Source organism: Trachypithecus francoisi, unplaced genomic scaffold, assembly GCF_009764315.1.
Source record: "Trachypithecus francoisi isolate TF-2019V2 unplaced genomic scaffold, Tfra_2.0 Lachesis_group8, whole genome shotgun sequence".
NCBI classification, from domain to species: domain Eukaryota; kingdom Metazoa; phylum Chordata; class Mammalia; order Primates; family Cercopithecidae; genus Trachypithecus; species Trachypithecus francoisi.
Window position 1 is genome coordinate 105,987,656 of NW_022681473.1, and position 24,459 is coordinate 106,012,114.

Genomic DNA, 24,459 nt, shown 5'->3' on the forward strand with positions numbered 1-24,459 from the left:
GCCAGTGTCAGCATCTAAGCTCCCTGACTTGCCCGGCACATGTCTTCTGCCTCACACATTTTTTTTTTTTCTTTTGAGATGGAGTCTCGCTCTGTCGTCCAGGCTGGAGTACGGTGGCACAAACTCGGCTCACTGCAATCTCTGTGTCCCCGGTTCATGCGATTCTCCTACCTCAGCCTCCCAAGTAGCTGGGACCACAGGCATGCGCTACTAGGCCTAGCTAACTTTTTTTTTTTGTATTTTTAGTAGAGATGGGGTTTTACCATGTTGGCCAGGCTGGTCTTGAACTCCTGATCTCAAGTGATTGGCCCACCTCAGCCTCCCAAAGTGCTGGGATTACAGCCATGAGCCACTACACCCAGCCTCTGCCTCACACTTTTATCCTAAGCTTACCCAGAGCCACTTCCCTCTTTTCATATCATCCTTTCTGTTTCTTCCTCTCTATCCTGTTTCTTCTCCCCAACACAGGCTGTAGGAAGCAGCCCCAATACATAAGCAGGATCTCCTCCTTCCCAGTCCCCTCGTAGGGCCTGAGTGCCATAGAACAAGCTCAGAATGCAGAGCTCCAGGTGGGGAGAAGAAAACTACCAAAGCCTGCCCCTTCCTAGTTCCTCCCTTTTGGGAAGGTGCTGGTATTGTGTCTAATGTTGAAAGCACCATTGAGGAGCCAGACCTAAACTGAGGGCTTGGTTCTGCCGTAGTCCATATGCCTTTGGACAAATGCTTTTCCCCATCTGGGCCCCAGGTTCCTCATCTGAAAAATGACAGGTTGGATTCTGTAATCTCTGAGTTCCTTCCCTGCTCTCCAGTTCTCCATGAGGACTCATTTGGTAGGCAGTAAGGGCAAAGTCTTCGTATAGATCTCATCCTCCAAAATGACTTTGCCATAAGAGGGGAGGATGTAGCCGAGGCTAATAGATTCATGGAAACTCTGGAGAGTCCAAAAAGGATTTTAATTAAAATGTAAATGTTGTAAACAACCTAAGTCCCTCCATCCTGGGAGCTGGGGCCCAGCTGCCGAGAGGGGTCAGGGCACCATTCACCATTATTAGCATTAACAGGTGCCCTATATATGTTACCAATGCAAAATTCTACTAGGGGAGCTCATTCGCATGGAACATCCATGCAGGAATGGGTGTCCTCTAGCTTAGCTCAGGCATAGGGTGAGCTGCATCTACAGGTAATTTTGTGTCCTGAATTTGAGAAAGACCCTCTGCCCCTCAATATTTTCCCATGACACTATATACACCGCTGATGCCTAAAATCCCATCATTAAGAGTTCCTTTGAGTTGGGGATTGTGCTTCTATTGGTAGACAAATAGTGCAGAAGAGGTAAGTTGGTTTCATTATTGCTCACTTCCTAGCTATGCGATCTTGAGCACCAGTCCTTTGCTTTCTTAGAAATGGTGACAAAAATGCCTAGGCCACTGTTCCCAGGATGACGGGTTCTGCAACGGCCTGGTCCAAGGACTCTTTTCTTGGAAAACCCAGAATCCTAGGGTTGGGCTCAGCCTTCTCCAGGTTGATGATCCAGGGACTCAAATTTGGAGGATGATTCCCCCAAACAGCAGGAAGAAACTCAAGGCCTGGTAACCAGACAGAGGCACCTCAGAGGACTACAGACCTCAGCCAAGAAACAACAGAGCAGCCTAGGAGGTAGCCATGACAATGCAAGGCCTTCCCTGGGGCTTCTGCCGCAAGGGAGGAGGAAAATGGGAATATAACAGGTGCACTGAATAGTGAATACACAGTGTGCCGTCACTGGCTGGGTTTTGCATTCACTTTACTCACTGTAACTTTTGGTGATTGTCTAATTATGGCTCATTACAAACATCAAGTTACATTTGCAAGGTCGTAACTAGAGGGGAAGGATATAATTATTATAATGAAGCCTCCCCAGCCCCAGATTCTCTCCCCTCCAATCAGTCCCAAATGCCACTGCTTAAATCATTTTCCTCGCCTGCCACCTGGTCCTCCTAGGTCTCCTCTCCTGCATCCCTCCCTAAGGCCAGTGTAACAAAGCATGACTCAGGGCACGGTCCCCTTGGTGGCTTGTCCCCATCAAAGGGTACCTCTCTCTCATTTTCTTTCCTTGCTAATGAGCAGCTTTTTCCTGGTGCTGCCTGGATGTAGGGGAAGAGCTGAGGATGGAGTCATAGGGACTGGGCCTATGAAAAAGAATGGCTAGATGGAAGGCAGAGTTGGCACCTTCTAGCATAGTCTAGGGTTGGGGCCTGCCTGTTTGCTATTGCCCAGCAAACAGTTCCTTGAAGGCCAGACACCAGTACCCAAACTCTAGGTCAGCGAGACTTCAGCACTAAGGACCATGGAGGGCTTGGAGTGGCATGGATGCAGCTTGTTTCTTGCCTTTCTCAGAAGCGCTTCTGCCACCAAATGTTGTCCTGGAGGAGCCAGCCTCTCTCCTCTAAAGGCAGCTTCCCAGGGCAAAGGCTGGTCTGTATCCAGAAAAAGGGAAGGAAGAGTTTGTCACAGTCCTTCACTGCTGTTGGTCACACCCCAGGGTCAAGTGCCATGTTTTTTTTAAAAAAGGATGGTCACTAACCCAAGTATTCAGAGAAGAGAAGGCTGAAGCAGGTGAGGAGGAAGCTGAGAAGTCTAGGCAAACTCTCCCTTTCATGGAACTGGTAGTTTTCAGTCTGGAAAAGAGATTTCAAGGGAGCATGACAGACGGCTTCGAAACGTGAAGGGCTCTCATGTATGAGAGGGAGCACACTTGGCCCAAGTGCCTGGAGGCAGAATCAGGACCTGCAATCCAGCCAACTGCAGACTTGGCTGTCTCATAGAGTCGTGAGTTCATGGATGACCACTCGTCAAGGATGCCAGAGAAAAGGCTCTCTCACTAGGTGGCAGATGCTCTCTGAGGTCCCTTCCATCCTAAGGCTGTGTCTTTGGCTCTAGGCAACAGCCTAGCACAACACCCTGCACATAGTAGGTGCTTAATCGATGTTTCTAGATTGTGAAATGGACAGTATTCAACTACACAGGGAAATGGTTTTCAGGTAGGTGTAGAGACTTTCTCCAGCAAATCCTTTCAAACCAAACATAGGGAATGCAGCTCTTAAATAGGGGTTAACAAAATTCTTGCAAATTAGAGTCACCCAGTGTGCTTACTTAAAATGCAGATTCTTGGGCCCCACTCAAAATTTGAATTCAGTAGGCCTGGAATGGGGACAAGAAATCTGCAATTTTTAACAAGCTCCCCAGATGATTCCTAAGCATGTGATTGCCAGGCAGCATTTAAAGAAATGTAGACTCAGAAAAAATCATGGGTTCTTCTGGTTCCCGGATATAAGCCCCACCGGAATGGTCACTGCCTTTGCCTTACCACATCCACTTGCCCCTGGAGATGGGGAAGGCCTCCATTGGATGCTGGCTGAACCCCAGGCGACACTGAGGCCCAGAGCAGCAGGAAGAAGGCGAAGGCATCTTTCAGCATAAGACCCATTCTCAGACCCATGGCATTTCATGCTACTGAAAAGCCAGCCTTTGAGATCCTTGCTATATCACAGAATCAGCCCTGAGAGCCTGCCCACCTCCCGCAATGCTTCTGATCTCACGGCTTACCTTGCTGTCATGGATCCACCTGGCCCTCCTACCTGGGTTCAGTCTTTGCTCCCACCTTTCCCCAAAACTGGGCTCTGCTTCTGCCTCCTCTACCTTTGGTTTTCCAGCCTGGCTCCCAGAACCCTGAGGCCATCCCCCACCAGTGGCACCAGTTCTGTAAGCAGAAACCAGCTTGCATCCCTCTGGGAGCTCTTCCACGTGCTGGACTGATAAAGTGGAAGGGCTAGAATCCATGGCAGGAAGTACCATGGAGATACAGGAGGATATCCATGGTACTTCCTGCCCCTCTCCCACCAGCACTGGAAGGAGTGAACCCAGCGTCTTCCAGGAGGCTCTTTCTCACTGTGCCCACATCGCCGCCAAGTGCCCGGCCAGGCCAGAAACTTCCCCTCCCCCTGCCCTTTCCCTACAGGGATTGATTTGTTTAGTTTCCACAGTTTAATCTTCTCCTTCCCTCGGAGTAGAGCTGTTTCCCTCTGCTCCCTGGTGGGAGGCATTCTGTATCGGACTGAATACAGGGGGGCTGGGGGAGGAAGGCAAAAGAAAAAAAAGAAAGAAGGAAGGAAAACATACCTCCTGGCAAAACCCAGAGCACCACTTACACAACATCTTTCCCCGCTACATTATTTATAGCGGGACTGAAACATTTATTCCTCCCCTGCTCTTCCAAAGAGCACCGGTGTTTCCGCTGAGCTGTAACAAGTACAGCAAGGCCGGCTGCGAGGCTGTATTGCTCAGCGCCATCACCAAACATTTCATACACAACAGTGCACCCCAGAAAATGCTGTGGCTCCCAGCAGCTGGGAGGAGGGGCCGGGCCTGGGAAGAGAGAGGGCATGGTTCCAGGATGCTGGGAGAGGAAGCCAGGGGAGGGGATCAGGATTCGGGGTCCAGAGAGGAATGGTGGCAGTGTTCCAGGCAAACAGCTCAGGGGCCCACATTCAGCCAAACTTGCAGAGAACCGGAGGCCTAGACTAGTGAGGGGCCGTGGTAGGCGAGTAGCCAAATCTACAACAATGACACTCTAAGGAGCAGTGGCTGCTGACAGGCTTTCTGAGCAGGTATTTTTATTTAGTCAACAATTTTTATAAATAAGTACATTTATGAATTGCAGTGGGGTAGAGAGAGTAGGGACTTTGAATCCACTCAGATCTACCTCCCAGGTCCCCTCTGACGCCTCCCTGCCATGTGATAGAGATCAGGTCACATCATCTCAAGGAGGCTCAGTTCCCGTTTCTGCAAAAATAGGGATGACACCTCCTACCTTACATTGCTGTTCTGAGGTGTTACGTTTGTATATGAAAAGTATCTAGCACTGTATGTGAATTTCACCTCAGTTTAAAAAAGGGCAGGGGGCACTTAGGACAATGTCTACCCTGTAATGGGTACTCCACAAAGGGAGCTCCACACATTTTGGGTTGATGAGTGTTATGAGTATTCATGGATTTTTGCGGAACTGTTTCCTGATGGCCTGGTTTATGACAATACTAATGACAATACATGGTGCACTAAGGGAGGCCTAGCATTCTCAGAGCCTCTAGCTGTCTTTAAAAGAATGCACCCACAGACCCATGATGGCGGAGTTCTGCACCCCTATTCCTCCTGGCTTTGCCTTAGCTGAACAAGCAGCTACCTTGTCCCTTTCACAGCTAGGACCCATCTGAAGGTGTCTGCTGGGCACCTTCAGAACCACGTCCATCAACAGACACTGTGATCTGCTTGCTGTTCCGGGCACCCCCAGGCCCAGCACCCTTTCTGCCTTTCCTTCTTTTTTCTCTCACTCTGCCATGCCTGTTGGTAGCCAGGCCAAGCCCTGCCCATCTCAGTGGAAGTCCTATTTCCTGCCGAAGTCTGCGCTGACAACTCCTGCCCTCATGACCCTCCCTGAGCCCTTGGGCTGCTCCCCGGCTGGCCTCTGACCTATGGCTTTTCACAGTTGTGATGCCTCGTTCATGTGGGCTCAGTCTCCCCGACCGCACAATCAGCCCCTTGAAGCCCCGGGCCAGTTCATTTTCTTCTCTGGTGTCCCCAAGCGGACTGGGAGTCGGCTCTTACTAGCTGGGCAGTTATAGAAAAGTCAAAAGACATTTCTAAGATTTGGTTTCCCTTCTGTAAAATGAGGCTACTTCAATGGAACAACAGCAATGACAGCCACAAACACAGCTAACCCTTCCTGCGGGCACAGAGTGAGCAGGCTGTGGTCTAAGAGCCAAGTGTGTACTCAGGAACGCTCAGGTAGGCAGGAGTGGCTCCAGGTTTTTGGGTGAAGCATAAATGATTTTGGCAGTCTACTTATAAAACAGGGCCTCGGATTGGGTCTGTGCAAATAAGGGGCTCTGAAGCTTAAGCTGCAATGGCTGCCTGGAAAATCTATGTCTGTAGCCAGGTATTGTCATTGTCCCTATTTTATAGATGAGGAGACTGGGCCCAGAGATAGTAACTCGCCCACCATCACACAGCCAACCTGTGTGGAACTGGGGTTCACACCAGGCAGCGTGGTACCTGAGCTCATAATCCCAACTGCCTCAGTCCCTGCCCAGGACAGAGGGCTACTAAGGTGTGAGGCAATGCCACACAGCCCTAAGACATGCCGACATATAGGTTGGTCAAGAGTCAGAAAAGGAAAGAAACAGGAATCTATAGTCAGCCCACCCTCCTCATTTCCCAGATGAGGAATCCATTGCTCTGGGAAGTCAGAGACTCTTGCAAAAGTACACACACCACCAAACAGTCCAGGACACTCTATTGCCTGCGTGAAGATTGACGAAGGACTTTTGGGCGGTTGGTCAATGGCTGGTTCTCCTCCATCACTGTGGTCAGAGCTCACGGCTGCTGCTGAGACCCCTGTAATGCTCCGAGGGGCTGCTTGTTGGCCTCCCTGGGCCCCAGGAAGCAGAATAGTATGGTGAGAGGGGCATGGACCTCAGAAGGCCCTGAGGTCACATCCAGCCTCTGGTGCTTCCTACCTGTAGGCCCTCGAGCCAGCCTGTTTAGCATCAATTTCCACATCTGTAAATTGGGAGTGTTAATACCTGCTGTAAGCATGCTGGGGATCAAACAAGATGACACATGTAAAGAACCCGCCCAGTGGCTAGCATTTTCCATAGTGGATTTTAGAAGGTGTGTAATCAATGTTAGTGCCCCTACCTCCATCCAACAGTCAGACGCCTACATTATAACAGAGTACCCACTAGAACTTCAGCCCTTTGTTTTTGTCTTATCCCTGGTTTGACTTTCTGCCTGTTCCCTGACCTGGCCCCTCAGCTACTGCCAGATGCCCGAGGACAAAGCTGCTGCCGGGCCTCTCTCTCTGGGTCCTATTCCAACTTCCCACTCCTATCCCTCCCTCACTGGGCCTGTGTCCCACCCCCAGTTCTGCAGAACTGCCTCAGCCTCAGGTGGTGGGGAGTATGAGACCTGAGCCACAGGCAAAAGACCCCTCTGAAGGGCCGGCCCCGGCAGGAGTGCATTGTCTAAAGGAAGGTCGCAAATTCAGGCTTGGTCTTAGATGTGGCTAGCTTGGAGGGCTATAAGCCTCGATCTCTTCTTCTGTAAAGTGGTGATTTCAATGCCTCTGCCTCTCTCAGGGTGGCTGGAAGGATGAAATGCAGTGATGGATCTGGAATGCCTAGCAGATGCGTAGTGAGTTCTCCATAATGCAGGTAATTACTGTCCAAATCCATGTATTCACCATCATGCATTTTTGGGGATGGGGCTGTCAGGTGAGCAGTCAGCAGGTGTTAGTGGCCTGGTCTGGGTGGTTGGTTCATCCAGGAGTCTGGACAGCAGCTGGGTGTCCAAGGAGCAACACCCAGCTTTCCCGAGATGGCTGGCAGGGGCAGGTGGGACAAGGAGCCTGCTCTCCTGACAAAGTCAATGTTGGTGGCCGGGCATGATGGCTCATGTCTGTAATTCCAGCACTTCGGGATGCCGAGGTGGGTGGATCACTTGAGGTCAGGAGTTCAAGACCCGCCTGGCCAACATGGCAAAACCCTATCTCTACTAAAAATAGAAAAATTAGCTGGGCATATTTGTGCACGCCTGTAATCCTAGCTACTCGGGAGGTTGAGGCACGAGAATTGCTTGAACCCGGGAGGCAGAGGTTGTAGTGAGCCGAGATGGCGCCACTGCACTCCAGCCTGGGTGACAGAGACTCTGTCTCATAAAAAAAAGTAAGTCAATGTTGGTAATGGTTCTGCCCGGTGTCTGCCTAGCCCCTCACTCTCTAAGGGACTGGCTTTCCGGGGTGGCCGGGGGTGGGGGTGGTGCTCATCTCCTTGGGCACTGAAGAGCCAGCCCAGACACTGAGACTGTTTCCAGGTAGTTAACTCCTCTTTGCTTCTTCCCAACTCTTCCTTCCTCTTTGCATCCAGGACTCAGTTTCCCACCAGCCCCTCAACCTGACTTTCTCCTCTGCTTTAAGTGCCTCAAAAACCACCTCCTGACCTGACACAGAATCCAACCTTCAGAGTTGATTGTTGATTATAATACCCAGGAAACGGTGGTCGGAGGCTTGACAGCATCCTTACTCCCAAGAGAAAATGCTGCTTCCCATTCAGTAGCCAGTACTTCTTCCGATCCCACAAGCCACCCGGTATCCGAACACAGTGAAGGCAGATTTGTGTTTGTAATTCTTGCAGTGTAGAAGAAGGGAGGGTATGGAATCTAGTGCCAGATGATCTACTACTGCTCATTAGGTGCCCGATGTCGGAGCAAGCAAGTTGACCTGACTCTGAGAACAATATAACAGCTAAACACAATTCACATTATTATGCACTGCGGGTTTTATACACACGGTCTCCTTTGTTCCTACAACAACCCTGGGAGGTGGATACTATTATTCCCATTTTCTTTCGTTTTTCATTGATTCACTCTTTTAAAAATATTTTGAAATGTCTACTATATGCCAGGTAAGGCAGCAGGAATATAGTGAGGAATAAGACAGATGTGGTCTCTGTCCTCATAGGAGCTTACGATCCAGATGAGGAAACTGAGACTCGAGAGGTTGGCTAAGGCCACAGAATATCTGCCCTAGATAGTGATGTCATGCCTCCTATCTCTCTGCAGGGTGCTTTGCAGTCTACAGATCCCATGGGATCTTCATTCCAGAGCAGCCCCCAGCCAGCTGCTGAGTGTCTGGGGAGTCTGGTGCAAGCTCTCAGCAAAAACTGGCTTCGGCATGAGGATATGTAAAGGCACCTTGTAATCTGCAAAGCACAGTGTGCCCATTGGTTGTTTTTGTGCCTCATTATGCTATAGCCCAGCGGGTACCTGGGAGGCTGGCCAGGTCCCTCTCTAATTGCGGGATGCTGGCAAGTGAGCCCAGGCAGGCACCTGTGCCAGTCCCTGAATGGCACTGGGTTCCAGGCAGAGAGAGCTTGCCTTCCCCGACCCTCCTACCAGTGCTCGGGCTTTAGCTCCCATCTGACTGCAAAGCAACTGGGTCTCACACCAGCCACTTCTGCTGCTCAATGCCATCTCCTTCCGGCTGTTCCTGCTGCTTCAAAGCGTGGGGAGTAGAGAGAAGAGGAGTGAGGTGTGAACAATAGCCAACTTGCCTAAAACCCTGATGCTGGAGTTAATAAAAAGAAACGAACCCATTCAGGCTAGCACCCAAATTACAGTCTCATTTTCACTGTAGTGATAGAAGGCGGGTACTTTGGCAGGGAGCTTGGAGTCGGTCTGGGGGGCGGCAGTGGTGGGGGAAACAGGTCTTCTGCTGCAGACTGGTGAGCCTGGCAATTGGATTTGTTTTCTCCCTCCCTTTCCAGCCACCTCTCCTCTCCAGATCGCATTCCTATGAATATATTTGTTTGTTTATTCCTATTGATTTCCAAATGCCTAGGTGCCCCCAGGGCCTCTTGCTGCAGGTGTACCAAATGCAAATCCGACAATTACAGTCAATCCAGCAGCAAAAATTCCCCATAAAAGGAGAAAGCCAAAGGGCTTCCTGCTGGGGAGTGCAGCCCTCAAAGACAAGTCCTCCATTGAAGGGCAGCTTCAATGGGCCTGGCAGCGCTGGCACAGGCAGGCACCAGGGTGGGCAGATGGTCTGGGGGACGGGCCCTCGGGCTGGCTCTGAGAAAGCTCTGCCTCACGTTGCTGGTGGTGGCACCTTGCCTTGGGAGACCTTCAAGGTTCCCATCTGCCTGAGCTGGGTGAGTGGTGAGAGACGGCAGCACGACTTTCTCCAGCCCAAGCCTCCCATGCCAGATCCTTCATCCATTCAACAACCAGCTAGTGGACCTTCTTAGAGCCAAGCTCTGCACTGGGCCCGGGGCATACACAAGTGAACAAGACAGACACGGCCCTAGTGCTGATGGGGCTGACAATGTAGTCAGGAAGACCAGATTAAAAACAATAAAGATGGGAGTGTTCGGGTAGAAACCAGGAAGAAAGTGAGATGGACAAGGGGTGCTTTAGGTAGGTCAGGAAAGAGACATTTCCTGAGAAACATGACATTTACACTGACCTGAAGGATGAGATGGAGCCAAGTGTGAAGCATGGGGGAAGGGCTTTCCAGCTGAAGGAACATGTGCAAAGGCCCTGGAGCAGGGGCGGATGGAACCAGTTTCTCACCCTGGTTTGTCTGAGAAACTGAGATTCGAGTGGCTATAACTCAATGAGCAAGGGGGCCTGTGGCATGAGATGGGCTCAAAGAGTGGCAAGGAACACACCACAGGGGCCTCAGAGGCCCATGAAAATGTCAAGCAAGAGCTGACGACCTGGCCAAGTCTGTGATTCTAGACCCTTTTTAAAGGAAGGAAACTTTCTGGCTCCTAAGTTTTTGGCGACATTTGTGTGCCTTTAAGTAAGGAAAGGAAAGAGGTTAAGCACTGTGATGCTTGGCTCTTCCTCCTAATTTTAAGTACACTGTATATACCTCAACTTCTCTTTATCATTCAGAACCAAACCCACTCATTCATTGATTCACTCCAGTAAATACCAAATACCTACTATGTGCAAGGCAGACAGGCAAGCAGGCAGGAGGTGAGCAGCCAGTTAGGCTGGACCAGGGTGGACTGGGTATATCATAATGGGGAGACCAGACTTGATTCCAGAGAATGGGAATCCTTCGAAGGTTTTGAAACAAGGGAATGACAGACTCAGATTCAAACTGCACAAGGAGGTTCCAGCTGCTGCATGAGGGCTGATGGGAAGGGTCAACTGAGGCTATCGTCAGAGGCCACTGTGATTGTCCACTAAGCGGCATAACTCCTCCTGGAGGCATCTGGCCACTCCCCAGGACAGAATGAAAGGGCTGTGCCTCTGTGCTTGGGTAACGTTTCTTCCTTACTTCTATTGTAGTCTGGTTTCTAGAACACCCTTGACTGGAGAATCCATTAAGACTTTGGGCAAAGGCATGGGGAAGGCGGGAGCGAACTTGTCCCCGAGGGTTATTTTGCTGATGTTGACAGTGAAATGAATTTGTCTTCCTGGGCACGTAATAACTTGACAGAAGGGAAGGCGCCCAGAGGGCCTGGGTGACAGAGGAAGTCGGACTGGAATTCCTTTCTCCACGCACCTATCCACATGGATAACTGAGAGCTGGCTGCACGTTGAAAGAGGTGCACATTCAGAAACCAGGAGGCCAATTCCCTCTGGCCTGTGCCTGGCATAAGGAATGCACTTGACGTTAACACTTCAAAGCACCAGCCCAGTCCACAGCTCCTGGAGAGGGACACAGCCTGGGCAACCTGCGCCTGCAGCAGTGTTTGATATGCAAATGTCCTGCCTCTTTAAGCTAGACTGCGAAATGGACAGTTAGAATCAGAGTTAAGGAATCTGAGCTCTTAGAGATCATGGAGCCCCAAACCCTCGCTTCATAGAGCAGGTTGCAGAGGCCACACTCAGGTGAGATGACTTATCCTGGTACCCTCAGTTAAAAGGCCTCAGTCTCTTCCATGGACTTCAGTGGCCACGTGGAGTCCATGTTTACATCTCCGGGCTTACCTGCTAAACCCAGTACACACATAAAATGTCTCCCAACAGCAGTCTAGGATCTGAGAAATAAATACTTAGATAAAAAGCCATTTGCCAAGACCCAAATGCCTTTTAACAGAGGCTGTTTGCCCGGCAGTATAAGCCAATTACCAAAGGATTGTGTTCCAAATGCAGTCTAACTGTCTCAGAGTCACATCAGGGGGAATCAATAAGTAGTTAATCAATGGACTGATTGATCATTTACTGCTAGTAATTAAATTTTGAGAAGGTACAAATTCTATTACACCTACAGTCAGTCAAAAGCAATGCTCAGATCCTGGAACATAGAAGCAAATAAAAATGGAAACCGCATGGCCACAGTATTAGAAAGGCAGAGTGGGTGGGGGAGAAGGAGACTTTATCTCATGTCATTGCAGGTGGGGGTAAAAGAAACCTTGGGCCTCATCCAGGCTGACCCCCTCAATTCGGAGACGAGGAAACCAGAGCTCAGAAGGTTGGATTCTTCCAAGGGAGCCAGCAGGTTACTGTGGAAGCAAGGATTACACTCAGGCCTCCTGCCTCCCAGCCCAGTACCCTTGAACAGAGGGGCAGGCAGTCCCTGTTGTATAATTTGGGGTTGGTATTTGACATCACCAGTGCTTTGCTAGTGGCTTTTTCTTTAGGGGCACTCACTAGACCTTTAGCTGGCCACTTCCCCCTGCTCCCCAATCACACGGCTTTCCCATTAGCAAAGATTCACAAAGATGCTGCTGGCTTTATAGATCAGTGCCCTTCTTCTGGCAAAGTCAAAAAAAGTGCTCCAAGGATAAGGATTTGCCATCACTCAGGAATTCAACATGAGTACCTGTACATGAAACAGTTCCCAGAGACGCAATCACAGCAACTTCACAAGAAGCCCGTGGGCATCCAGGGCGAGCCCATGAGTGGGCAACACACATGCTGTACGTGTCCTGCTGTTTGTCCAACGTGTCCCATTTTCTCATTCAATACATGTCATTGTCATTCTGGGTTCTGTTTGACTCCTCTCCTCTAGTGCTTAAACTGAGTATCACCATGAGCCCAGCATACTTGTTGAGCTGATTCAAAGACTCGGGGTATCGTGCAACACACTTAACAACAATTCATGCAGGATGAGTGCCTTTTATGCCAAGTAAGGAGACAAATGCCAATTGATTTACCTATGTCTGGAAGTAGGAAGTGGAGGAAGAAAAACCTTTGGGTGTGCTGTATTAATACATTTCTGCACTTGTTCCCAAAGTCAAGTGGAAACTCCTCCAGGAAGCCTCCCCAGACCACCTGCCTGGATCTGGGCTCTAAGACATCTGTGCTCCCCTGGGCTTACTCATCTCCTCGGGCAATCGGTTTTCATCACCTGTTTTTGTGGCTCTCTGTGGACAAGCTGTAAACCCAGAGTACCTTCCTCCAGCCAGTCAGCATGACACCCTTGGCCCTTGCTGCCAGTCTAACTGTGATCAAGAAAGGCAAATACGTTTTTATTACTTGCTTAAGCCAAGTGGAATTAGGTAGGTAAATCTTCTGGGAGGAAAATCAATGCATTCCAAAGCCAAATATCAGTGATTTCTGAATTATCCTCTGCTTTTCTAAGATCTGTGCTGGTGTTTCTGTTTACGTTAAGCACCTTCCTGAGCCAGCTCCTGTGTGGACTTCTCCAACCAGAAGACAGTCAACTCCCCAAGCAGGCAATCCTGTCTGCTGCTCGTTTCTTCCCATCATGCTCGAGAAAGTGCTTTTCACGGGGGCCTATCCCAAGTGCAAATGGTCTGCTTTCCTCGAGAGTCTGGCCCCATCCCCATTTTCCCATCCTCTGCCCCCCACCAAACTCCCCATGCCCAGGGAGGCAAATCAGAAAGATTAAGGATTACTTGACATGTCCTGCGCAGCCACAGGTAATGCCCAAGCCTCCTGCTCCCTGTCTAATTGGACGTGCTGCCTAGAAGTCTGATTTAATCAGTCTGTGATCACCACTGGGTTGGGGAGGTGGGGGTGGCTCAGGAAGAGGATGAGGCTCCCAGGCCTGGGCTTACGCTGTTGGTTGGCCCCAGCTGTGCGTGTGCACAATCAGCCTTTATTAACTATTACACTTCATTCCGGACAGCTGCCTGGGGAGAACATTGATTCATTCCCCAACCTTTTAGGCTGCCCTGGAACTCAGCGTTTCCATTTATTTACCTCCTTATTTCTGTGCACACGTGCAGGTTGGAGCTGGCCCGGGAAGATGGTGCTAAGAAATGGATTCAATTAGAATCGCATGTCCCACATCCTTTCCTCAGACATCCACCTTTCCTCGAGGCTCATTCATGTGGTGGGTTTCCCTCCATTCCCTCACCTTGCATGCCTTCAGTAGATTCTCCACTGGAGGAAGCAAGTGCGGCACTTACATCCAAAGCGATTTACGTTGCCAGTACTAGTTTAGGTCCTCTCGGCTGTATTTAACACATACTCATACGAATGCTGGTTCTGTCCCATTTCCTCATGACCTGAGCCCTAGGGTGTGCCTGGCAGGTGCTGTAGATAGCACCTGGGACATAGCTGGTTCTCCTTTCTAGCTTTCCAGCCAGGCCTGTCTCCAGACTGGGGGATCCTAGGTGGACACTAGGGTGGAGTCACTACTGAAGGCAGGAAGTTTTGGGTTCTTTGAAGGGGGGAAGCCAAAGCAGTACCCACGTTCTACAACAAGGTAAGGGAGTTCTAGGTAGAGGCATTTCTGATGGGCCAGAAGGAACCGTCATGATCCTCTCAGTGGATGGGGTCATCCGAAATGGCATGGGTACCACGTCCTCACGATTTGGGCCATGCATACCAGGTGCCAAGACCTCTCACTAGATATTAATGGGATATTTGTCAAGGTAGTAAGTATCCCCGCATGGTACCCCACCCAGATATCCCGCTGCAGATTCAGGATCCCAGTCTTCCATGAGGCACCTGGCCAAGCAGCCCTTTCTTCTGTATGGACTCGAAGAGAGGCGATTCCATCGTGGGAGGGCCGAGTAGTCCAAGCAGAAGAATATCCTCACAAAGCCCTCAGAGAGATGGCCCTTTAAATCTCTGCTTGTGTGTTCAGATTCTCTCTGCTGCTACCAGCTGGGTGACTTTGGGCAAATGAGATGACCTCTCTGAGTCTGTATTTCTGCATTTGTAGAATGGGGCAAATCTGCCCTGGATGCTTGTCCTATAGGGATCCTAAGAACCACATGGGATGATCTGGGTGGGGTACAGATTTGTGAAAGGTAAAGTGTCTTATCAGGCAGAGAGTGGCATGCTTAAGAGAGCAGATGCCAGAGCCACCTGCCTGGGCTCAAATCCTGGCTGTGCTGCCGCCTAGCTGTGTGACCTCGGGCAAGTTATCGCCCATTCTGTTTCCCATTTGTAAAAAGAAGATAGTAACAGCAACTCCTTCACAAGCATGCCATGAGGATGTATGAGTTAACACATGTGAAGGACTTAGAACAGTGTGTGTAGCGTTTGTAACTCTACTCAGGGATAGTCTGTTTCATTAATGTGTTGTTTTAAAAACACACACACAGACAATAACATGACTCGGAACATTTTCAAACATACCACAAAATATCAGGGTTATGCTTCCCAGCCTGCCAGCCAGGATCTCGCTCTGTTGCTCAGGCTGGAATGCTGTGGTGTGTGATCATGGCTCACTGCAGCCTCAAACTCTGGGCTCAAGCGATCTTCCCGTCTCAGCTTCCTGAGTAGCTGGGACTACAGGCGTGTGCTCCTACACCTGGCTAATTGTTTTTTTTTGTTTGTTTTGTTTTGTTTTTTTGAGACAGGGTCTCACCCTGTTTCCCAAACTTCTGGTCTCAAGCAATACTCCCATCTCAGTCTGGGGGGCTTCCTTTCCTTCAGACATGGGTCCCAGTTGACAATTGGGCATGTGAGAAGAAACCTGAAATCACTGTAAGGACAGGCCTAGCTGCGTGGTTGGTTTTCTAAGTGCAGGTCCCCCTTATCCCCCCCAGCAGAGGCCAAAACTGAAGCATCTCGGGCACCGTTTCTCGTTGGCATCAAGGCCGGCTATTGACACCTGCTCTCATCTCTCATCCACCAGCAGCTCTGAAAGTAACCCGCAGACTCTCAACTGGCCACTTCAGCCTCGGTCTTATCAATAATTCCTCCTGGTGAAATGCAAACTGCATGGAACAGCTCCCACTCCTGATTAGGATTCTCTCTCCACACTGAGTGGTCCCCATTCCAGGGCTAGCTTTTTATGAGTTGGGGGCTGGGGATGTGAAGGGGAGCTGGGAAGTAGAGGAGGAAATAGTGCTTTCGAGCTGCAGTTCTGCTAATGGGTTCCAAACCCACCAGATTCTCTCATAAAAAGTTGATCATGATTGAAACAGTAAAATAGAGCAGAGAGCCAATGAAAGGGCTGGCAATATTATCACAAATTGGCAGAAAAAAAATCATTGCTAGTTTTGATTACAAAAAAAGCAATCATAAGAGAGGAAGGAAGAAGAAAGCCACATCATCAGATAGCAGAGTTTTTACAATTCAAAGGCAGGGAATGAGGCAGAGATATTAGACATGGTTCTGACACATTCCAGACCTCTCCTTTATCTTTACAAAAGGGGTAAGGAAAGCGTTTGGACCAGGGCTAGGAAGATTCTTCTGCCATTCAACATCTTAACTGTACTTCAATGCAAGTGGCTCTGGACACCTGTGGGGCACGAGAGTGAGGTCTGGGAGCTATCTGGTTTCTCCTCCAGTCGCCTTTCCCTTGTTAACATAGCAGGCCCCAAACCTGCCTCTCCAGCCCTCCTTTCCCCAAAGGGTCCAGGGGGTTCCATTGCCACAACTGCACAGATGGGGTGCTCCTGGGACCAGTCCTTCCTAAGCCCTCGGAAGCTGTCACACCTCCAGCCCAATCAGCCTCCATCACAGGTGGCCAGGGAGGGCCTAGAGCTGTCTGGACGGACCAGCAGCTGCTCAGCAGATGTCTCTCCCAGCAAGCAGTGTGGGTGGAAGCTTCACTTCACAGGGCCAGGTGGCAGGGCCGCACTCCGCTACCCGAGGGGTCGGCACTGGGAGCTGTGGGCTCCCAGTGGGCCCAGGGTTACGCCTCTGGGAAACAGGCTTGTGGGTGGGCTGGGAGTGCCGCCCAGGCTGCTGTCAGTATCCCCACCAGATGCTCATTGCGGAGGGGTGTGGCTGAGCCACGAGAAGGCTAACTGAAGGAGAGTCCCACAGGGACAGGAGAGGCCGGGTGGAGAGCACTGGGAGGGGAGGCAGGAGGCCCGGAGACCCCTGACCAGTGAGGGACCTGGCTCAATCATTTCATCTTGCTGGGTGGCAGTTTCTTCACATCTCCCACAAAGGTTTGAATAAGTCCAAATCTTAAGCTTGAATCTCCGTCCCCTTTCGTCTCTGATATCCTCAATTTGTGATGATGGCATGTAAAACAGGGCATTTCTCATGGTCTCAGAATTTCTTCAGGAGCCTAAAGCTGAGAATCATAGGCGACAAGGATGTCTAGATTCTAAGAAGAGGTGCTAGACTTCTGAGAAGGGCTTGCCAAGGGGTGGGGTGGGGGGCTGGTCCCAAGCCCCTAAGCCCATCACAGCTCCAGTCTGGGTAAAAGAAATAGAATGGGCATCGAATGAAGTGGTGGGATGAGGTTCTTTTTTAACAGACTGGGGCATTCTGTGGGTTCCCTGTGTGTGTCTGAAAAATGGGTCCTATCTGTGGTCCTGTGAGCCCAGGAAAGCCAGGGAGGGAGCAGGGGGCAGGGAAAGGGGAGGGTGCTGAGGAAGTCCTGGGGCAGGAGAATGAGGCTTGGGTTCTGCGGCTGCAGGGCAGGGGCTGGTGAGGACCCTGGTTAGTGGGAAGAGGGAGCAGAGAACGTTCTGGAGGGCTGCAGGACCATGGGGGGCTTCTGCCTACCAAGGGGCAGGTAGACACCGTGCAGAGCAGAAGGGACAATAACCAAGGCTAACTTTTACTGAGCACTTTCTGCGCACCGGCTCTGTTTGAAGGACACATGATATGCTAACAAAATGTGTTTATTAACCCCATTTTACAGCTAAGGTAACTGAGGCACAGACAGTTGAAGGGACTTGCCCAAGACTGCCGAGCTACTGAGCATTAGAGGAGGGACGACTCCAGGCAGCCTTGCTCCAGAGTCCTGATCTTCACCCTGTGCTGCACCGCACCTCTGACAGAGCTGTCTCAGACTCCACTCCCAGGACTGCCTGCCGATGAAAGAGGCTGTGCGGTGTGTCCTAGAACGGAGCTAAGGCGGACTCCGGAGACCAACCAGAAAGGTCATTGCCTGCATGGGGAACAGTGCAGTGTTAAAGGCCCAGAGAGCTGCCTCCAAATAACTCACAGTATCTTCTGTGAGAAAGAGGGTGGCTGACACACTTGCTCTACCAGCTGCAGCTGCTAAGTACAATGACCCTTTTACCCTCTTCCTCTCATCCCTCCTCCCAGCCTACAGCCAGCTGGGGAATGGTGAAGCCGGAGAGCTCCCCCGCCCCTGTTTTTCTCCTTGCAGGGTTACCTAGCCTAAGTGAGCCCCAGGCTACAGGGTGGGGTGGGTGCGGGGGAGGAGAAGCCTCGATAGATGAGAGTTTGCAGTTTTGATTTACATTCGTGAACAAATATTTACTGAGCATCTACTATATGCAGAAACTCTTTCAGGCCCTGAGGATATGGCAAAGAATAAAATGGACAAAATCTTTGCCCTCTTGGAGTTTACAATGGAGTGGTAAACTAAACAAACAAGAAAATACCTTGTAGGTCAAATGGTGTTAAGTAGTTAAGTACCACGGAGGGGGTGTTGAGCAGGGAAAGTTGGAGGGCAGCTGTATTTGAGAGAGAGTCAGGGAAAGCATTTCTGAAAAGGTGACATTCCTGAGAGTCCTGAAGGTAGTGAGTGAGTGTGTCACATGGGTACCTAGTGAAAGAACACCCCAGGAAGCAGAACGGGGGACAGCAAGTTCCGAGGCCAGGGGCCAGCACAGGTTGGCATATTTCAGGACAAATGGCATGCATCAGAAGGCAGATGGGGAGAAGTGGCAGGAGATGAGGACAAAGAGGAGTAGGGCGTAGGGCCAGGCTGAGCAGGGCCTTGTAGGCGAGGACTTTGGCTTCTACTCAGAATGGGGTGACCGCCAAGAGAGGGTTTTGAATAGGATTGTAATGAGTTTTCAATACTAGTGACTGAGAGAGCAGAAATGCTACTGGATTGTCTGCAAATGAGTGCCAGAGGCAGGTTCAAGCGGAGAACATCTGCAGCCAAAGGGATGGGACACATATGGGGGAGGGGCTCCTCCCAGGCTCAGTGGCCCCACTGCCTTCTGCTGAATGGAAGGCCACTTCAGGTCTGCTTGGGCCAGAGCAGAGGCCAGGGCTCACTGCCACTCCAGAGGCTGACTTTGGGTCTGGCCACTCTGGGGCGATGCGTGTTAGGCATGGAGCAGAGGGAGAGCTGCAGGTGGAATTAGGTCCCCCGGGCCATCAGGCTTGTGGCTAACCATAGAGCCTCTCTGCCCCAGAGGCCCAGGAAGAGACCTAGCAAACACCAGAATTTATGAACCGGGCAGCAGGTGCAGTGTTTGGAGCTGCGGGAGTGCAGTCAGCAGCCCTTCCTCCCCAGAGAGGGTCAGGGGAACTTCCAGGAGGAGAGGCAGTCAGAAGGCCTGGCAGACTGGGTTGCATTCAAAGGAGACTCCACCAATGGCTATTTTGACACCTGGCTGTGATTTCTGGGTGATGGGTGATTTTTTCCAGCCCTTGGTGAGCAGTAATTTCTCTGACGACCTTGGCCATACCCTGTACCCCAGCATAGCCTGCTCATATTCCTAAAGCTGCCAGCTGCTCCACCCTTTCTAGGATAGTGTCTGGCTCTCCTCCTGGGGGCCCTGGGCCACTGCTCTACCTCACCTTCACCTTCCCTGCCGTCTGGGCTCAAAGCCTATTCTAATGTAATCCACAAAAAGCCTGCCTGAGTTCTCCTGGATTCCTGGGGAGGCCAGAACAACAGCAGCAGCCTACAAACCCAGCAGCCAATTTTTTCAGCTCATTCTTCAAAGGGGGGAAACTAAGCTTAGTAAACTTTTCCTGTTAGAATGTACATCCTGTGCCCACCAGGAAGAGCAGTCCCTCCACAATGATGATAAAGAATTCAGATGTCAGATATGAGACCCTCCTCTCCATGACACAGACATCCAGGGAGCAGCAAGACTCTTGAGTCATGTCCTACGATGCCCTGGACTTTGCTAGGTCTTTGCCTGGCCTGAGTCCTAGCTGTTTGGATTCCCATTTCCTTCCATTCTCAGCACCTTTCGTCATCTCTCTGGGCTTCCCTCGGTTGCTATCCATCAATGAAGGTAATGCCTTCTCTAAGCTGAAGAGAGGGCCCGACCATGAGATCTCTAGAGTTCCAGCCTAGCTCTGCCATCCAGGTTTCTTTCTCTTGCTGTCCTCCTGAGCTAAAATGTAATGTAAAAAATGCAAAGATTTTCTTTTCCATTATGCAAATGGGACCCCCAAACCAGGAAAACCCAAGTGACTTGTCCCAGTCCACACTGGGAGTAGGAAGCAGAACCCATGACTTCCAGCCCCCAAGCCTGGTGGTCCTGCTGTGGCCCCTGACCCTCCTGTGGGTGCAGAGCCCCCGTAACCCTGAGCAACATGGCACAGGGAGTCCCACTCCCCTGCACAAGGTCCCCTCAGATCCTAGCTAGGCCATGGAGCACAAAGTGTAGGGGTCTTCACGGAGCACAAAGTGTAGGGGTCTTCCCAGAGCAGGGCATTCCAGCTGTGAGAGCGTCTCAGGGATCTGAAAAGCACTCCAAAGGAAGGCATGGAGGCACAGGTCCAGGGCTGGGAGGGACTTCTGCGGGGGAGAACTGACGCAGACTGGAGTCCACGATAAGGCAGCCAGCAGAGCAGCCTTCCCATCATCCCTGTGGCCTGTGCTGGCCAGGCTGCCATGGTGGTTGTCTGCTCCCATTCCACAGTGGGGTCACCAGGTCACCAGGGCTTGTAAGGACAGCATCCCCAGGGCCAGGCTTCCCAAATCCTTCCGCTTTGCCAAGGAAAGATCAAACAGGGTACCTTGGGAGGCTCTGACGGGTCAAGCAGGCTCGCACGCCCACCAGGCAGGGTCCTTTGTGGTCCCCTCCCCTACAAAGGGGCTGGACCTGCAGCAGTGAGGGCAGCAGTGATGGCTGCGGTGACAACCCAGGGGAAGAAGATCTGGCCAGCTCTTGAAGCACAGAGCCTGACGAGGTGAAGCCCGAGGGTGGCAAGTTACTCAAAGGGCATGGGGAAGGGGAACTGTCCCAGAGCTGACCACTGAAGAGGGTCCCCACATTCCCTCATTCTCCCTCATTCAGACCCTGGATTCTCATCTTGCATTTTCCAGTCTAAATATCCACCAGCTGTCTGGGTCCCAGGGACACAAAACATGCATCTGCAAACCCACCCTTCTCTCTCCCACCCACGCCCTCCAAGCTCTGCTGACTCCCAGCAAACCCCTTTGTGAACACAGGGGCCTGGCAGGGTCCAACAAGGCTTTTGGGCTTGCCACTCACCTAGTGTGGCCCCTGGGCCAGCAGCATCAGCATCATCTGAACCCTCTTTAGAAATGCAGAATCTCCAGCCCCCTCCTGGGCCCACAGACTCAAAAAATCTGCATTTTAACAAGCACCCTGGGTGATTCTTATGTGCATTCATGAACATCCCTATGGGCTTTGGGGACATAGGCTGCCCCGTCCCTGAAGGTTCCCTGGCTTGACCACAGGGCAGTGAAGTCCTATGCAACTGGGAAAGGCTTCCCTTTTGCAGGCTATTCCAAGGCAGGCCCCTCTGGACAAGCTGCAGGATTTCAAGTTGGAAAAACAGTCTCTTGACACTCCAGGGTTTTATTGAATTTCCATTTTTAATTTTCAGAGTCGAGATGGCTGCTTGGAGACTGCGTTCTCCTTCATGGCTACCCTGCCCCTCTTTCCCAGTTCCAGCATCCTCCCCTCTCTCCATTTGAAAAGGAAACAGAAAACCCACATGAGAATGGCGTTAGTGGATACTGTTTCTTTAATTAATTTAATAAATTAATCCTTGGACTTTTTTATTCACTGTCTCCTCGGGAGTCCCTCCTAAGGCACAGGGCAGAATTGCAAACACCCACATCAAATCCTCCAGCCCCCGGGAGTCTCTTCCGTTAATACCACCACAAATTGATAGAGTTATTTAAGCTCCTAAGTGGCTGCCCTGTCCCAGTCTGTCTCTGCACATCTCTGCTTGGGCACCACAGTGAACTTTCAAAAACACACATTTGATCTTGTCACTCCTGCTTCATTCTTTAGTGTACTCTTATCACCTACAGAGTGGTTCTCAATGACAGTGAGACCCTACCCTCTTTAGGAAGCTGGGGGTGTTTATGGTTGTCACAAAGATGCCTGGGTGCCAGGGGTCCTCCTCAGCAACCTGCTGTGTACAGGATGGCCCAGGAGGACAAGGAATTGTCCTCCTCGAATGGCAGCAGCGTTCTGTTCAGAAACATGCAAGATGCAGCTTATCTTCCTTGGAGAGGTGAATGAGGCCATCCCGTCTGCCCTTCGCTGCCTGTCCAGACCTGTCCAGAGACCTCTTCATCACTGCTGCCTTCCCTCCTTCCCACCTGCTCCAGCCATGAACTTGAACCCGAAGACGCCCTCCCATGAGCCACTCATTCCCCGCTGCCTGACCGTGCCTCTGTGCTTCTTCCCCTACCTCACCTCGAAGAGTTCCTGCCCATCCTTCTTCCAGATGCCACCTCTCCATGGCCCATCCAGGAGAGAGGCACATGAGGCTTTTCTGTATGTCTCTGAATTTCAGTTGAAGCCAAATTCTTGAGGACAATAGGTGAAAAGAACTCTACATTCTACTGAGATGTGCTGGCTCCTGCTCTACCTGGACATCCTGCACCTTGACCTGACAACCCCTCCAGCCCATGCATAAAGGCTGGAAAAGGATTCTTCCAAGGGAGGGAGAGCTGGTAGGTGAAAGTACCCCTCGCTCCCAGCCAAGCCAGGAGAGAATATGTTCCATGTCCCCAAGTCTGGAGGTGACAGAGACAAGTACATGACTTTCTCAGGAAAAACTGTGAGGGCCAGAGGCTGGCTGGAGGGAGGAAGGAAGCAAGAGAACTGTCCTGAGCCTGCTATCTCTCGGCTTCCATTCTACTGATGAGGAAACTGAGGCCCGAAGAGACTAGGTGACTTATCCAAGATCCCATTGTTATTAAACAGCTGAAAGAGAAATCAGACCCAGATCTGTCCCACTTCACACCATGCCAATGTCCCTCTGCTCCTCCGCAGAGGGCTTACCCCTTTCCTGGCCAGTTTCACTCATTCATCCATTCATTCGTTCACCCTTAATCATTCCTTCATTCCATCAACCAGGAAGTTTTTATTGAACAACCACTGTTATTTATTTGTTTGACTAATTTGTATCTTACCCTGCTCCAATAGGAATTAGAGGCAGCTTATAAAGACACCTGCAGTGTCATAAAATGTGATGGGATGAGGGATGAGGTCTGAAATGAGGGAGTGCCAACAACTGAGCGATGAGGAAAATGGCACAGAGGGCAGAGCACGGTTGGTCCCAGGACGTCCCGGCCTGCATCCTTTCTTTAGGTCAGTGGTAAACTGGACTGCACGCCTCTAAGTTGAAAAGGCTAAGAGCACAAAACCTACTGGGTATAAAGTGATCTGCTAGTCTCTTTGGAACATGGAGAGGAGAGTCGAGTTCAGTCATCTGCGAGTTTCTCAACATCACTTCAAAGTTTGCAAAGCTCATTGACATGCAGCTCTGTATTCCAGTCTCCTTGTAACCCTGTAGGATATGGAAACTCAGAGAGGTGAGTGACCAACCCAAGATCACACAACTGATGGATAAAAGAGGCCTTCTGCTTCCAGGCTCTTTCCTGTAGAGCAGAGGGGTCAAGCTTGTAGCCTCTGGGGCCAACTGGCTGGGCTCATATAATGGATTCACTACTTACTTGGAGGATGTGTGACTTTGGGCAAGTGACTCAACCTCTCTAAGCCTCGGTTTCCTCACATACAATGTGGGAGAAAGACAGTACACATTTTTGTAAGTGAGCACTGTCCTTAAAACTCCTGGTTCATAGGCAGTATGGAATAAATTTTAGCTGCCATAATTTTATCACATAGCTGGCTGTCTCCTGTCCATCACTCCCACCTAGGGTCCCAATACCTGTTTTCAAGGACACAGAAGGGTGGTACACATACACACATATGTGCACAAATGCTGCAGATACGTGTGTGCTGTTGGCATCCTCAAGCCAGGAGGTAGTGATCAATACCTTGCCTTCTTTTCTCCCTGGAGATGGAATAAACTCTTAGGAGGATTCTACCTCCCATTATGGCCATTCCAAGCATTAGTGCCTTTCTCCTGACCCATGGATGTACTGACTCACTTCCCAAAGGATGGAGCCTTCCCAAGTCCCTGTGCCCATGTGCCAATCACAGGGACCCCAGCAGGGTTTGTGCATGGGGAGAGCAAAAGAGGGACAGATCACACGTGATGTTTTGTACGGATCTTTCCCTTCTCCTTCTTTCTCCCCACCTTACCTCCCACCAGTGGCCTCCCCCACTGCCAGCCAGTGCCTTGCTCAGAACCTACCTCTCCCTCCTACACAGAAAGGTATGAAACCCATCAGTGCTTGTTTTTAGCTGGGAACAAACTGTTCACACATTTCATTAACAAAAAAAAAAAAAAAGGAAGAAGAGGGTGTGTGGGGTGAAGATGCTAGGATATCAAAACCATTTAACTCAATTATATACAGAGATGCAGAGTTAGCAAGGAGCAGAGAGAGAGAGGGAGAGGAGAGAGAGAGAAGGGGATGATGGAGTTGCATTAAAAAAAGAAAAGACAGATATGGATGGAGGT